Source organism: Myxocyprinus asiaticus, chromosome 1, assembly GCF_019703515.2.
Source record: "Myxocyprinus asiaticus isolate MX2 ecotype Aquarium Trade chromosome 1, UBuf_Myxa_2, whole genome shotgun sequence".
NCBI classification, from domain to species: Eukaryota; Metazoa; Chordata; class Actinopteri; order Cypriniformes; family Catostomidae; genus Myxocyprinus; species Myxocyprinus asiaticus.
The window spans coordinates 39,759,926-39,771,406 of NC_059344.1; the positions used below are offsets into that span (position 1 = coordinate 39,759,926).

The 11,481-nt window shown below is 36.4% G+C and overlaps 1 protein-coding gene across 1 annotated transcript in view; it reads right to left on the reverse strand.

The window, feature by feature from the left end:
* Nucleotides 1-1,377: 1,377 nt before the first annotated feature.
* The window catches only part of abcf2b (ATP-binding cassette, sub-family F (GCN20), member 2b), a 306,662-nt gene continuing 296,558 nt past the window's right edge, over nt 1,378-11,481 (reverse strand). The window contains exon 16 of the mRNA XM_051703684.1: nt 1,378-1,440. The gene's annotated coding sequence lies outside the window, so the exon portion shown is untranslated. The remainder of the gene's footprint in view (nt 1,441-11,481) is intronic.

Genomic DNA, 11,481 nt, shown 5'->3' on the forward strand with positions numbered 1-11,481 from the left:
GCATTAATCTCAGAATGATGAGCTGCTGAGTGCTGCTTTCAAATATTGTAAATAACACTTGTAAGTTAGAAATTGTAAGGGTGGGTGATCTTTTCATTAAATGAAAACACAGGTAATTAAGTTATTAATTTCTTTATTTTATTATTCTTTTTTTTTTAGGGAAGTTTGATTTCTTTATCTCTTAATAGACATTATGCATCCTATTTCTTGTCTATAAAGAATTATTACATTGAGCTATATGTGTTTGAGCTGACAGCTTACATTATGTTGCAGTCAAGCCCTAGACAGGGCCATAACAACGAACTTTTGTCTTTTTGGTTTATTCAAATACCAGTCCACCTAATTAAGCCCCCTTTTAAATAAGGCTTCCCAATATTCATTACAATGTCATTAAAAATTAAAATACCTGATTATTATCTTCAATATCCTTTGTAATACTCTTCAGTAATCAGATCAATTAAAGTGGCAATTTAGTTATGTCCACAGAGTACTTGGTACAGGCAAGTATATACATTTTTTTTTTTTTTTTCATTTTAATATTCATGATATAATTATTGATATAATTAAGTGAACACATTTAATTGGAATAGTTCTCTTTTTTACTTATCTTAGAGTTAAAATCCTTTGAGATTAAGAAACAATTACAAACACCTTTGGAAAAGGGTTTTATCAGCTAGACAGCAGTATTCCTTGAAGATCGATGCATGATGGGATTTCTCCATTAAATTTGCCTGTCCTACATAGGGCCCTTTTGGATGCTCAATAAGCTAATATTTATGTGGACAAGAATCAATTCTTGATGGTGAAAAGATGCTATTGTAGTTGATGAGAATCTTTTTAGGAAAATCATTGGGTAAATGGAATTCAACTGTGTGATCGCCTGCAGCCACTATTGACAGCTGGTTATAGAATTTTGGTTAATGTGCTATTATAGGTAATATTTGTGTAGATTTACACTACCGTTCAAAAGTTTAGGGTCACTTACTCATTCTTTATTTTTTGTTTTTTGTTTTTTTGTTTTTCACATTTTAGAATAATAGTAAAGTCATCACAACTATGGAATAATAGAAATGGAAATATGGGAATTATGTTTTGACTAAAAAAATCCAAAATAAATCAAAACTGTGTTATATTTTAGCATCTTCAAAGTAGTCACCATTTGCCTAGAATTTGCAGACATGTACTCTTGACATTTTCTCAACCAACTTCTTGAGGTATCACCCTGGGATGCTTTTTAAACAGTATTGAAGGAGTTCCCATCTATGTTGGGCACTTATTGGCTGCTTTTCTTAATTATTCGATCCAAGTCATCAATTTCAAAACTTTTTTTATATTTGTTATTTTTTTAATTACATTTTAGTTTTATAATGAAATAAATTAATATGGTGGCACAATTATATTTTTGTCTACAAAACTAATTTCAAACATTTAAGCATACACCTTCAGATCAAAAGATTTTTAAGATCATGGGAAACATTTCAGGCAAGTAGTAGATAAAACACAAGGAATCTTTTTGCACAACACAAGAAAACACAGAAATCAACTATTCAAAAGTGTGCTTTTGTTTTCTACTGAGTTGTTGTTATTGTTCTTGTGTTCTGAAAAGAGATATAAGGTACAGAGGGGACATGAAATATTAAAATCGCATCAAAACAAATTATGCAGAATCCTTTCCAAGTCAGAGCAGAATATGGAACAAAATACATTTTAATTGTTTGTTCCAATTGTTTGTTTCTGTTCAAAGCTTACTGCATAGTGTAGTGTTATTTATTGAGTTGACAACAGTAATTCATGTCCTGCTATATGTCTTGATATAAAAAGCATTGTTGCTTTTTCATGCTCTGAAGCATGTCAAAGTTTCTCATGCACATTTGCTCTAATTCGCTGTGTTTTACAAATATAAAATGTTCCATAAACCACAGATTTTTGTGTAAATGGGCTGATGTGATGAACTGCATTTCGATAAAATCACCAAGGTTAATGCATAAATTGGCAAGCTTACAGGCATGTAAACTAATTGTCACACTCTCATTTACTTCCATTAAAGATAACAGACACTCCAGTTCCAAGGCTTTAGCTTGAGTGAAACTTTTCTCAATAAGGTCCTATGGCCACATCTTTTGAGGGGTGTGAAGAGTGGTATGTTTTCAACAATTAAAAAAGCTATTCTGGATAAAATTCAATGACACCAAAGACTTTGCGATTCCAAAAAATGTACCTCTTTTTTATAGTTTTGAAATTTAACACCAAGACATCAATCCCCTGCTGTTATCTTTTTAAAGTACATTTTTGTCATTTTGGAAAAGGCCCAGAAATTTTAGCTATGAATACACAAATTGATTGTTTCAATTCCCTTCTTCTCTCCGGACTGATATTATTAAAGGACACTTGTATGCCAAGCAGAACATATTGTCTGCAATATGTGACAATCACAGTCAGTGTATGAATAAAAAGAACAATGCTTCAAATGGCACAGAGTTCAACAAGAGACCTTTGCTCTTGGCTCGTGTTTCAATAGAACATACATCCTATAAATCATGTCTATAGATCTGTTGCCTCCTTTATGACATCCCTCTTTTTCTTTTTTCAGAGGAAGGCTACAGACCCCATGTTGTAATGCTTAAAATCTACAGTAGCTGAAAATTATGTGGATAATATATGTACAGGACAGGTTATTGCAAGACAGAGTCTTCATAAGGAAGCTCTGTTAGAAGTGCAGCTTTCATTTTAATGCTTATGCATTAATATGATGTGTTGAGATTTGTTAATTAAAGGACTGGTTGTACAGACAAGTAATAAATGCAATGATTCTGTTCAAATCTGTTTCTTCATACAGTTTTCATATGTTCATACATTAACAAAAAAATCACTGATACTGCTAGTCTATAGAGTTTCAGATGATTGAGTATTGACAAAGTGCCAGAAAGCTCTGTATAAATCACATTTATCTCACTAAAAGGAAAACACTGGTTGATATGCACCGTATGTAACACAGTGTTTGCAGAGCTAGATTTGCCCTTAAGGCATTATGGAATACAGTCCTAAAAACGTTAGCCAATGCATTAATATGTATATACTGCCCCCTTTTGGTTGAACATGTGCAAGAGCTGCTATTGATGTGATCAATGCCATTATGTGACTGTTTATTGTGTGTGAATGTGATGTCGAATAATTGAATCGATATGAATGAAGACATAACAGCCAGCAGAAACCTTCTTGTTTTTACTCTCTTAAAGTATGTATTTAAAAATATATTTCAAGAGGGAAATGTGAACAATACAAATACAATTAACAATCACTTCCAATGTATCATAAGATACAGTAATAAATGCATCCGCTATTTTCTGTTACAGTTGTTCCTCACTGTTAGTTATATATTCTGTTAGTTTTTTGAGTGTGCAAACTAACAATATATGACAATTTATCATGTACATTCAATCAATGTTTTCCTAAAAAAATCAAAAAGCAACTCTCAAATCTCAGTATGTGGAAATATCATCAACTCAGTTCTGAATCAGACCACAAGTAATTGCACTAGAAGTCAAATATAAGACAAGGCAAGTCACAAGTACTCAAAATTATCCAATCTGACTTAAGCTGTAGTCTTGAGACTACTGTATAATGGTGTACAGAAAATAATAATAAAATAATAATAATAATAGTCTGTCAAAATGAAATAGTCTGATTTCACTTGCAACTTGAACACACAAAGCCTTATGTTTTAACTTAAAAGATTCACAAGAAGTTCTAGGCAAAGTGAGTCAGCAATGGATAAGTGCTTCTACTTCCTAATGAACTAAAAGTGTTTTTAAACTTTTTGGAATATAAAGGGTTAGAGCAAAAAGAGGTGCAGTGAAGAGATGTTTGCTAACTTACATTGGCTAGTTCATGAATCCTTCATTTGGTGTTATGTCAAGTACTTGACAGAATCTCATTAACGGTTGCCAAATATTGCTTGATGTAACATCTAGCTTCAGAGTGAAACACAATAATTGCCAATTTGGTCTGATCAAATGATTTGACTATTGATTCAGACTGACAGGCCTCCATTTAAAAAATCAGCAACATTAATACTTTTAATCATAATGTCTGGACTTTGTATTTTATGTGTAGATGTTTTATTAATAGAATCTATCACACAATCTGTCTATGATTTAATAGGCTTAAATTACTAAAAGGTTCATGTTGCTTTAAAAAACCCATATTATGCTCATTTATAGGTTCATAATTTTATTTTGGGGGTCTACTAGAATAGGTTTACATGCTTTAATGTTCAAAAAACATGATTTTTCTCATACTGTACATTGCTGCAGCACCTCTTTTCACCCTGTCTGAAATGCTGTTTTAGCTCCTGTCTCTTTAAAGCCACCCCCCCCCCCCCCCCTCCGAAAAGCCCAGTCTGCTCTGAATGGTCAGCTTGCCCATTCTGTTGTGATTGGTCAACCACTTAGAGTGTGTGTCGGATATGTAACGCCCCTTACCATAACCGAAGTAGCCCTTAGGCGGGCATTATGCAAATGTATTACATAGTGACATAGCTATGTCACTGAAGTAATGGCTGGACTGCAAACCAGGCATTTCAGGCAGTTCAGGAGCAGTGTTTCCCTTTGGTGTGGACTTTGTGCTTTGTAACTTGTCAGACCTTTTACATGCACAAACAGCTATATTACACACTAAAGGAAAGATAAAATCCCCAAAAGCATATTAGGGTCTCTTTAAGCCTGGGGTGGTTCTAGACCCTTTTTAGGGGGCTTCAGCCCCCCTCCCCTAAAACTATCAACTATCAAACTATTAATTCAAAACTTATTTGAAAAGTATAATTTTTACTTTTGAAAATAAAAATGAAAATAACCCAAAAATGCAGGACATGTTGATAAGAAAAATAACAATTGACTAACAGGCAGTTTGATCCAAGTTTTTTAACGTTTTTATTCTCTTTGCTATTCTGCGCATGCGTGGTTTCCCTTCATACGTGCGTTGCCAGTTTGCTTCATTTGAATGGAGAAGCGGCTGTGCTGCATGTATGTCATAGATGCCGCCGGAGCCGGCAAACTTTAATCAGTGGCTTACTTTTTCTGTTTCATGAAACATCCCACTATTAAGGTATTTTCTATGATTTTTTGCTAGCCTGCATCAATGCATTCATTGTCTACAATGTCTAAGGAAATTCGCCCTCTCAAATTAGCTAGCGGTTGTTAATAAAAATCCAGCCAGTTTATAATTCAAGATTGCTTGGTAATGCTTTGCAAACTGAAGCAATTGAGTTTTTGGTTGACTGTCATAAATTACACATTTCTTGAATACAAAGTCTATATTTTTTGCCTTTAGCTAGCTAATAGTAATACTGGCTAATAATAATGATATGATGGCTAACAAGATTATAATGTTTACATTTGTGCCATTGTGAAATTTGGCAGTGGCATTCGCAATACCTTAGTTTAACCTACACAAATGAAATTTCTGTCTGTAGCCCAGTGCTCACACTCACAAATTTTTTATACCACACACACACATAAATCAGATAGACCACAAAGGACATTCAAAGACATCTTTGCTTTTTTATTTATATAGATGGATATACAAAGTTTTTTTTTTTTTAATGTAAATACTGGAGAACAGGGAGAGCCAACAAGTGGAGAAAGAGGTAGACAGACTGAAGGGGTCACAGGAGACTGAGAGATAGAGCCAGGTAAGAAATGATCAAGAATAGAGTGAACATTTACTTGTGTTCTCACAACTAAGAAAACTTTGCCATATTGCCCAGTGCTCACAATTCAGTAGTATTCCAGAATTTATTTTCTTGCTTTCTATTTCCCTGAACTATTTGATGTTCAAATATGGTTTCATAGTCTTGATACATCCTTTAACAGGCTAATTAACCCCAAAATAAAACACCACAACTTTTTCCATCTTCAGAACAGTAATTAAAGGGGTCATGATTTATTTTTTCCCTGAGGCCCACCTTTAATATTAGTAATGTTTGTTTGTTTTCACCAAAAATAATTTAGAAATACAAAACTATCCTAATACATTGCCAAATGTATTTTCTATCCTGTTTTTGACCCTTAAAAAAAAGCTTGGTTTTGCGGAAGTTTTCCCTTTAAGGCTTCTCTGTAACCACCCACTGTTCTGATTGACTCACTTCGCCTGTGTGCAAAGTCATAATGTTTTAGTGGTGTGTTTGACTTTGTCTTGAAGCAGTGCATGGTGGTTACAAATTCTGTTCGATGTTTTCGTCTGCACCTGGAGTCACGGTCACATGAGTCATAAACACACCGCAAGAGCAATTCGAGAGCAGCCACCTGGCTCAGCCTCTGAGGATTATCCATCTCATTTCATGTAATATTAATCTTATATTGTGTCATGTTTACCAAAATAATAAAAAAGAATGATTAAAAACATCACTTTGATGGTGATGAAATAATATAGTTTTATACTAAATATAAGATGGTATATAATTATAAATTATAAATTAATGCACATTAAGGTAAAACCATCGGGTATAATAATATAAGGGATATGAGCACATAAAATATCAGCACAATTAAAAGAAAGCACAGGATCACTGTCTTTAAGTTTGTATATACTTGACTTTATACTTGAAAATTTCAATCCCCATGTCATGACCACTTTAAGATAACTGAAGAATGTCTTCATATAATGAAAGGCAATGTATTCAAGCTCCAAAAAGTACATAAAAGCATTGTAAAAGTTCTCCATGTGACTCAAGTTGTATATCCCAAATCTTCTATTGTGATACAATCACTTTGGGTGATGAACAGATCAAAATTCAAGTCATTATTCACTCTCAGATCAAATAAAATCAAATCGTTGATCAACGTGTGCATACACAGCCTAAATCAAAAATGGCAGCATGCTATTTTACATCAAACCTCATTGGTTCTTGGATGTCATTCACGTTTTTTTGAGAACCAATGCAGGTTGATGTTAGTTTTTGAACGGGCTGTGTATGCTAAATATTAATGCAAATAAATAAATCATTCATTAATAAATGATAAAAACAATGGCATTGGTTTAAAAAAACAAAAACAAGTAAATATCAGTCAGTAATACGATGAAGAAAAAAGAAACACATTACCAGCAATAAAACAGAGTGCTAAGTTTTTCATCTAAAGGGTTTATTTAAGCTTAAGTAGTCCAGTCATGAGCGCCGATTTTGTCTTTATCTTGTGAATATTGCTTTATTAATGACTGCATTCATACTGTAACTGCAACAGGTAATGCACAGAGATTATGTTGGTTCTTCACATATGTGATTGTTTGCATTTGTATTTGTGCTAGCGACATGCTGCAATACACAGCCACAACACTAGTTTGCGGTACCGGCAACAGTAGCGAAGCAACCGCAGCGCAGAACATGCACACTGTTCAGAGAGAGCGCACACAAGGGATGGGCGATACCACTTATTTTCTTTTCGATCCGATGCCAAGTACTTTTAGGCCAATATCGCCGATATCAATACCATTTACATTTTCATCAATTACATTTTTATGCATTTTTTGGATAAAATGACTTTAAATATTACTTAAATTTTGTATTTTTTTCAGCGGAAGAAAAAATTGTTCCGGTGCCATGCAACTATTTGCTAATATAATTCCTTTTTTTTCCACTTCAAAGTTAATGAGATGGATTAATATTCATGGCATCTAAATAATAAGATCACTAGTTTAAAAAACAACAACTTCAGAATTGATATTTTTATGTGAGAATCGATATTTTTGATACCACATCAGTATCGGAAGTATCGATACATTAGTACTGATCCGCCCATCCCTAGCACACATATATAGACAGTCGTCTATCAGTCAAACAGTACACGTGTACCGATTTGAGCCGGTACTGCAGAAAGACTGGTATTATTACATTTATAACATTTTAGTATCGACTTGGTACCAAACTACCAGTACTTTTGACATCACTATATTATATAGTAATATAGTGGTCCCAATTTACAGAGAGGCACCATACAATGGTCTCTTGCTTCACATCCACATTGAGGGCTAAGCCCCCCTAAGGATGAAATCCTAGAACCGCCCCTGCAACAGCTATCAAATCAAATCACTTTTATTGTCACACAACCATATACACAAGTGCAATAGTGTGTGAAATTCTTGGGTGCAGTTCCGAGCAACATATACCAATTTACAATAAACATCAGATTTACACAACACAATTTACATATCTAATATGCACATAATTACACACAACAATATACAAATAATAACGTACAATGTACAGTATACAATACACACAATATAGAATACACATTATACAATGAAAATAGTATATATAGTATATATAAAATATACAGTAGGTTGTATTGTACTGTATTGAAATGCAGGCTGTCGGTTGATAGTAAGTTGCCAGTGTGTTGTTAAGAGAGAATATAATTTATGACAGTTTTATGTGAGATAATAAGAGTAATAAAGTGCAGTGCTGATGTATTGATCGTGAGAGATCAAGAGTTCAAAAGTCTGATTGCTTGGGGGAAGAAGCTGTCATGGAGTCGGCTGGTGCGGGTCCTGATGCTGCAATACCACCTGCCTGATGGTAGCAGTGAGAACAGCCCATGGCTCAGGTGGCTGGAGTCTCTGATGATCCTCTGAGCTTTTTTCACACACCGCCTGGTATATATGTCCTGGAGGGAGGGAAGCTCACCTCCGATGATGTGTCTGGCAGTTTGCACCACCCTTTGCAGTGCTTTGCGGTTGTGGGCGGTGCTATTGCCGTACCAGGCGGAGATGCAGCCAGTCAGGATGCTCTCTACAGTGCTGGAGTAGAACCGTGTGAAGATGTGGCGGTTCATTCCAAACTTCCTCAGCCGTCTCAGGAAGAAGAGGTGCTGATGAGCCTTCTTCACAATGGCCTCAGTGTGGACCGACCATGTGAGTTCCTCAGTGATGTGGACACCCAAGAACTTGAAGCTGCTGACTCTCTCCACTGGTGCTCCATTGATGGTGATGGGGCTGTGTTCTCTTTCTCTTCTCCTGAAGTCCACCACAAGCTCCTTTGTCTTACTGACGTTGAGGGAGAGGTTGTGCTCCTGACACCAGTGTGTCAGAGTGTACACCTCCTCTCTGTAGGCTGTTTCATCATTGTCAGTGATCAGACCTACCACCGTTGTATCATCAGCAAACTTAATGATGGCACTGGAGCTGTGAGTTGCCACACAGTCATGTGTGTACAGAGAATACAGGAGTGGGCTGAGAACGCAGCCCTGCAGGGCTCCAGTGTTGAGGGTCAGTGATGAGATGTTGCTGCCCATTCTAACCACCTGGTGTCTGCTTGACAGGAAGTCCAGGATCCAGCTGCACAGCGAGCTGTTTAAGCCCAGAGCCCGGAGTTTCACATAAAGCTTGGAGGGCACTATGGTGTTGAATGCTGAGCTGTAGTCTACAAACAACATTCTCACATAAGTGTTCTTTTTTCCAGGTGGGAGAGAGCAGTGTGTATTGTGGATGCAATGGCATCATCAGTGGAGCGGTTGTTGCGGTACGCAAACTGCAATGGGTCCAGTGATGGAGGCAGCACAGAGCAGATGTAATCTCTGATTAGTCTCTCAACAGGACACCAGTCAGAGCAACAGGACACCAGTCATTTAAGCAAGTGATTTTGGATTGCTTTGGAACAGGCACAATGGTGGACGTTTTAAAGCATGTGGGGACTACAGACAAAGAGAGGGAAATGTTGAAAATATCTGTAAAAACACCAGCCAGTTGGTTCGCACACGCTCTGATGACGCGGCCCGGAATGCCGTCTGTACCCGCGGCTTTGCGGATATTCACCCGTCGGAAGGATCGGTTTACATCTGCTACAGAGACGGAGAGTGAACTAACCTCTGTAGCTTCAGCCGCTAGAGCTCTCTCCACAAGGGCGGTGTTATTTCCCTCGAAACGAGCATAAAAAGTATTTTGCTCATCCAGGAGAGAGGCAGCGGTGTTCACGGTGGAGTTTTTATTCCCTTTAAAGTCTGTGATGATGTTAATTCCCTGCCACATGCTTCTAGAGTTGGTGGTGTTGAACTGTTCTTCAATCTTGTTCCTGTACTGACGTTTTGCTGTTCTGATAGTTTTGCAGAGGGCATAACTGGCTTGTTTATGCTCTTCCGCGTTCCCGGAATTAAAAGCGGAGGTCCGCGCATTAAGTGCCACGTGAACATCGCTATTAATCCAAGGTTTCTGGTTCGGGTAGATCCGTATTGTTTTGGTCGGAACAACGTCCTCTACGCACTTTCTGATGAAACACGTTACGCTATCAGCATAAAGCTCGATGTCGTCATCAGAGGTGGACCGGAACATCTCCCAGTCCGCATGATCAAAACAGTCTTGTAGCGTAGAGTCTGATTGGTCCGACCAGCACTGCAGCTATATGGCAATGTCTTGCTACAATGTTCTTATAAATCGACTTTGACAGACGATCTTATAGACCCACATAAAGAAACAACCATTAAAAGCATGATGTAACAACTGCTTGATTATTTTACGAATGCTCAGCAGGAGCCCTATTACCGTAACACCAACATATCTTAATCTAAATAATATCTTAACTTGTATATCTACCATGTTCAGTAACTGACATTGTTACCGCAAGATTAAAAAGCCTGTCGGCCACGATATAAAAGTTAGAATGTTTCAGCAATACACCCCCAACTCTACAGTAAATTGCATAGTTATTGTAGTTTTTTTAAAAAGTAACTTTGCTTAGAACTCAACTAAACACTAAAATATCGCATCTAACTTGTACAGACCCTGGCAAAGTCTGCATTGCATTACATGTTTGCGCTGGAATTTGAGTTGTATTGTAGAAGCCGAGATTTAGAGAAATATCCTATTGCGTAAAATGTAGTCTATACACTTTGTGTACTTATCAAACAAAGGGCTCCTCATTAAACCCTTTTATCAATGTTAAATTAATTTACACAAGTAAAACTAATTCAAGAACATGGATAAAAAGATTTTTGAGTTTTTTGCAAATATTTTACAGGTGGTGTGACATCATCAGGTCACATGACCAGGAAGTTATATGGATTTGAAAATTTCATACATTCATAAAAAATACACAAAATCATATTTCCAAAATCCAAGTCGTGTAAGATGTGTGTGAATATATTACAGGTGGTGTGACATCATCAGGTCAAATTAACAAGATGTTAAATGGATTTTAGTATTTTAAAAATTCCAGAAAAATGCACAAAAAAAATATTTCCACAAACAAAGCTGTGTAAGATATGTAGCAGGTGTGTATAAATACATTAATAATAATTATATATCACACATTATACATTTGCACATATGCAGTGAAATTCTTTTTTTCACATATCCCAGCTAAGCTGGGGTCAGAGTGCAAGGTCAGCCATGATACGGCACCCCTGGAGCAGATAGGGTCAAGGGCCTTGCTCAAGGGCCCAACAGTGGCATCTTGGTGGTGCTGGGGCTTGAACCCCTGACCTTCTGATCAGT